We start from the raw sequence: 5,532 nt of genomic DNA, 5'->3' as shown, positions 1-5,532 counted from the left end.
TTTACCATCTGAGCCACCAGGGAAGCCCAAATAACCATATTTCAATTTAAAAATAAATAAAATTTTAAAAAGAACTAAAAAAGCAATGTACATACCTTAATTTTAAAATGGTATTGCTAAAACACATGTTAACCATCATTTCATAACATGGAGCTGGCAATCTTCAATTTGTAAAAACTGCAGTATTTGCAGAGTACAATAAAGTCAAGCACAATAAATGAGGGATGCCTATGTTCAGAATCTCTTTAAGAAATTTTTTTTTAAATATGGTCTTTAGCAATAGCCTGCTTATCTGCCTGTAGCTCTCTGCTATTTCTCACTTTTACCTGCAATAGTCTGAAGTCATAGCTCCATATCTCTTCAACAGAGCTCCCCACTGCCTTGCCTGGCTTGAGAGAAACCTGACTCTTTTTTAAATTTCCAATCTCCCTCTGCAGAAAAGGAAATGTGCACCAGACCCTTTCTGAAACACACTGGGGAATAAATATGCATGAGTAAATGCAAGAAGAGAACCACAAGAGAAGATTCATTTTTAAAAATCTTGAATCAGCTGCTCTACAGAGTGAGGATTTCTGGATCCAAGCAAGATTTCAAAAGTCTTTTCTATTAAGCTCAGCAATTTTTAGAAGCCAGCCGTGTCTATCATGCTTTTTTCTAGGTATTGAATATGATATTCTTTCCTCTTCTTTCAAAGATCTTCCTGCAGGCAGCCGCCTGAGTGGGAGGACCAGTGCGGGGGAGCTGGGGGGAAGCTCTCACAGCAGGTGCCAGACATGGCCTCTCCCTGAGTTGGGGCTGGTCTGTTTTGAGTCACTTGGCAACTTCATGTCACCACCTCCATACCCACCATCAGCTCACCCCTGCCTTCATGTGGTCTGTCTTCAAGGAACTTGTTGGAGGTGTTAAAGCAAAGGGATGATGTGAATCTGAGTCAATAGCTGAACGTTTCCCCTCAGCTGAAAACACTTCAATGAAAGAAAAATAAAAAGATAGCATAGTTATCTGATTAAAACCTCATTGCCATCATGTAAGCATGACCTGAAAACGGACAACTTCAGGGCAGTAAACGCTGCTTTCTCCTGATTATTTTAGGGTTTTGTGGGAAATGATGCTTTTAGAAAAACCATTAAAAAATGATAACACTTAATGCTAGTGAGCACAGGGCAAAATTAATGTACTCATGTACTGCTTGTCACGATATAATAGTACAATCACTTTGGATTGTTAATGCAAAGCATTTGTCAGAAAAAATTCACAGCTTTTGGCCTGGTCATCCCACTCCAAGGAAGCTACCCTAAAGTAACAAAGAGAAGAAAAAATATATAGGCACAAAACTGTTCATTACAGCATAAAAAGGTCAACCTTGTACAGTCCCAAGTATATACCATACACTGAAAATATTTGTTGAAAAGCTAAATACATACAGCAGTCTGATAATGATTTAACAAATTTACACAAATAAGATGGAATATTACACAGAAATTAAAATTATAATAGAAAGTCTATAAAATATGAGGGAGACTTCATAGTATAAAATTAATATACATTTCAAGATAATATTCAAATTGATTGCAATTAAACCGATATGTGTATGCATGAGGAAAAATAATATGGAAAAATAGAAATAGTTGAGCAAAGTGAGAAGATGGGGAAGAAGGCAGGCCTCTTTTCATGCCTAGTACAGCCATGGCTCATGGTCCCAAGAAGCACCCGAAGCACGTAGCAGCTCCAAAACACTGGATGCTGGATAAACTGCCTGGTGTGTTTGCCCCTTGTCCATCTACCAGTCCCCACAAGCTGAGGGAATGTCTACCCCTAATCATTCTCCTAAGGAGCAGGTTTAAGTATGCCCTAACAGGAGATGAAATGAAGATTTGCATGCAGCATTTCATTAACAACAATGGCAAACTCCACACCAATATAACCTACCCTACTGGTTTTATCGATGTCATCAGCATTGATAAGACTAGAGAGAATTTTCATTTGATCTGTGACACCAAGGATCATTTGCTGTTCATCATATTACACCTGAGGTGGCCAAGTATAAACTGTGCAAAGTAAAAAAGATCTTTGTGTGGACAAAAGGAATCCTTCATCTGGTGACCCATGATGCTCGCACCATCCATTACCCCAATCCCCTCATCAAGGTGAATGACACCATTCAAATTGTCTTGGAGACTGGCAAGATTACTGATTTCATCAAATTTGACACTGGAAACCTGTGCGTGGTGACTGGAGGTGCTAACCTGGGAAGAATTGGTGTGATTGCCAACAGGGAGAGACATCAGGTTCTTTTGATGTGGTTCATATGAAAGATGCAAACAGCAACAGCTTTGCCACATGGCTCTCGAACATTTTCATTATTGGCAAAGGCAACAAATGGTGGATCTCTCTTCCCTGTAGAAAGGGTATTCGCCTTACCATTGCTGAGGAGAGAGACAGGAGACTGGTAGCCAAACAGAGCAGTGGATAAAATGATCTCTATGTGATATGATTGGAAAAGTCTTTGTACTTAAAGATAATACCAAGTGATTAATAAAAAAAATGAGAAGATTGAAAGCAATATTTATGATTTTACTAAACTTACTCTAATCCTGTGGTATTTTCTTTGCCACTTCAGAAGTGCTTCTTACAGAAAGAAACCTACACCACCCGTAAAGACAAGAGATGGCAAAGATCTTCGGGGTTAAATTTAAGCAATCATTTTAAAAGTCCTTTTGTATAACTCTTAGAGAGTTAACCAGCCTGTGCTGGGGAGCGGGGTTGGGGGGGGAGGGGGAGGGGCGCTGCCCTAGTGGGAAACATTGTAAACATCACTTCAGTTCAGTCGCTCAGTCCTGTCCGACTCTTTGCGACCCCATGAATTGCAGCACTCCAGGCCTCCCTGTCCATCACCAATTCCCTTAGAACTGCCTAAAACAGATTCCTCCTCTATATACTCAGAGTTACTTGACTTCATCTCGCAATAAAAATGAAGGTGGAGGGGCTTCCCTGGTGGCTCAGTGGCAAAGAATCTGCGTGCCTAATTAGGAGCCTCGGGTTCAATCCCTGATCCAGAAAGATCCCACATGCCTCAGAGCAACTAGGCCCATGCGCCACAGCTCTCAGCAGCGCTCTGAAGCCCATGCAGCTAGAGCGGTGCTCGGTAACAAGAGAAGCCACTGCTGGTCGCAACTACACAAAAGCCCGGACAGTAATGAAGACCCAGCACAGTCAAAAATAAATAATTTTTTTTTAAATGAAGGTTAAATAGCTACTTTGCCCCTGGATCCTCATACTGTTTCTGAAAATACAGTCACCCTGTTTTCCTAATGTGGTCACCTTACCTTCCTGGGTTAGTTCTGCACATGTTTAACAGGACTCTTCTTCCCCTCCAGAAGGGCACAAAAAAGAGTGGCCCCTGTTTGACACATCACAAAGACAGAGCCGAGAGCCACATGCAGGGCAAGGGGACTGAGATCAGGCATCTCTTGGGTTTAAGAGGTTGGGAGCATCTACTGTGGCTCTCAGATGCCTTCTTCTCCCCAAAGCACATGCAAAAGCCATGATTTTAAACAAGCAATAAATAGCCAGGCTTAGTTGGTTTAGCAGTAAAGAATCCGCCTGCCAATACAGGAGATGTGGGTTTGATCCCTGGGTCAGGAAGATCCCCTACAGCAGGCAATGGCAACTCGCTCCAGTATTCTTGTCTGGAAAATCCCAAGGACAGAGGAGCCTGGTGGGCTACAGTCCATGGGGTCATGAAAGAGTCAGACATGACTGAACAACTAAACAACAACCAGGCTTAGTTAAACATGAAGGTGTCCAGAGGGAAAAATAGATACAAATCCTGGAGCCCAGGAGAGGAGTGTGGAAGGGAGAAGGAAATTCTTCCCAGCTCAGCCTCAGTGCTGCTGGGACGATGGGTACTGAAGTGATTGAATACATGTGAGCCTCACATAGAAGAGGAGCTACTACTCTCCTGCCCAAGCGCTAAGGAGCTCTAAATGAAGGAGAGCAGTCAATCTTCCGACAGATCTCATGGCCTGGCCACCATAAAATATCCTAGCAGTGCCTACTCTGATATTAGACAGGAGATTGGATCCACTTGCTTTCTGTTTTAAACCCACTACCTGCAAAGTACCAGGCACTTGACAAATATCTTTGCCTTCTAATCTCATAATAACTCTGCAGATTAAGTATTATTTTTCCCTACTCTATGGATGAGGAGGCAAAAGTTCAGCAAGCTTTAAAAATTATACCAAGATGCTCACCATAGCAACAGAGTTTCAAACTAGGTCTGCCCTGCTCCCAATATGGTGGTGCCTTTTGCACTCCCCCACACTGTTTCACAAGATCCAGCAAAAGAAGAATTGGGGGTAGAAAAAGAGTTTTGTCCTTAGGAGTGCCCAGGAGTTTGCTCAGAGTCCCCAGTCAAAAGCCTGCTGCACCGGTTTGTGCTCAATCTCCTCTCTTTCCAGTCTTCCCAGTCACCTTCACTGTATCCTTTGAGTTTGGAGAGCATTTGCATAGCTTTTAATAAATAAGATTCTCTTTTTTCTACAATAAGCACACTAAGTTTAATATTTAAGAAAAAATTAATAAAACCATGTCTAAACATCAGGAAATAAGGACTTCCCTGGTGGCGCAGTGGATAAAAATGCACTTGCCAATGCAGGGAACACAGGTTCAGTCCCTGGTCCAGGAAGATTCCACATGCCAGGGGGCAACTAAGCCCCATGTGCCACTACTACTGAAACCCACATGCCCAGCACCCATGCTCTGCAACAAGAGAAGCCACCACAATGAGAAGCCTTCACACCGCAATGAAGAGTAGTCCCCACTCCCCGGAACTAGAGAGAGCCCATGCAAAGCAACGAAGACCCAGTGCAGCCAAAATAAATAAATAAATATTTTTTAAAAAGATTAGAAAATCCAGAAACAGAGGAGACAATGAGGAAAAACATTATGGTGAATTAATCAACGTAGAGCTCAACTTTCAATTTGGTTTTTACCTATCTTAGCATAGCTCACAACATTTCCATCCATTATCATCATGACTGTCTGTTGTTCAGTGACTAAGTTGTGTCCAACTCTTCGTGACTCCATGGACTGCAGCTCACCAGGATTCCCTGTCCTTCACCATCTCCCAGAGCTTGCTCAAACTCACGTGCATTGAGTTGGTGATGTTATCCAACCATCTCGTCCTCTGTTGTCCCCTTCTCCTTCTGCCTTCAATCTTTCCTAGCATCAGGGTCTTTTCTAATGAGTAGGCTCTTCGTATCAGGTGGCCAAAATATTGGAGATTCAGTTTCAGCACCAGTCCTTCCAATGAATATTCAGGGTTGATTTCCTTTAGGTTGTTTATCCAGGACCTAATTGTGATAAACATGGAAGAGTTTAAGTCACCCTACCTAGGCTTGGACTTCAGTGACCAAGGAACTGTAATTAGATAGATGCCTTATTCATCCAACTGTCCACCCCTAAGAGATCTTTGGCTCCCCTGACCTGAGCTACAAGCACATGCGCAGTATACATTGCTTCAGAATGGTT

The 5,532-nt window shown here is 42.4% G+C and overlaps 1 pseudogene; it reads left to right on the top strand.

The window, feature by feature from the left end:
- The first annotated feature begins 1,686 nt into the window (after positions 1-1,686).
- Positions 1,687-2,473, top strand: LOC129653973 (40S ribosomal protein S4, X isoform-like; annotated as a pseudogene).
- The last annotated feature ends 3,059 nt before the right edge of the window (positions 2,474-5,532 follow it).

The sequence above is a fragment of the Bubalus kerabau genome, chromosome 5, assembly GCF_029407905.1.
Source record: "Bubalus kerabau isolate K-KA32 ecotype Philippines breed swamp buffalo chromosome 5, PCC_UOA_SB_1v2, whole genome shotgun sequence".
Taxonomy (NCBI): Eukaryota; Metazoa; Chordata; class Mammalia; order Artiodactyla; family Bovidae; genus Bubalus; species Bubalus kerabau.
This window is presented reverse-complemented; position numbering and strand designations above follow the sequence as displayed.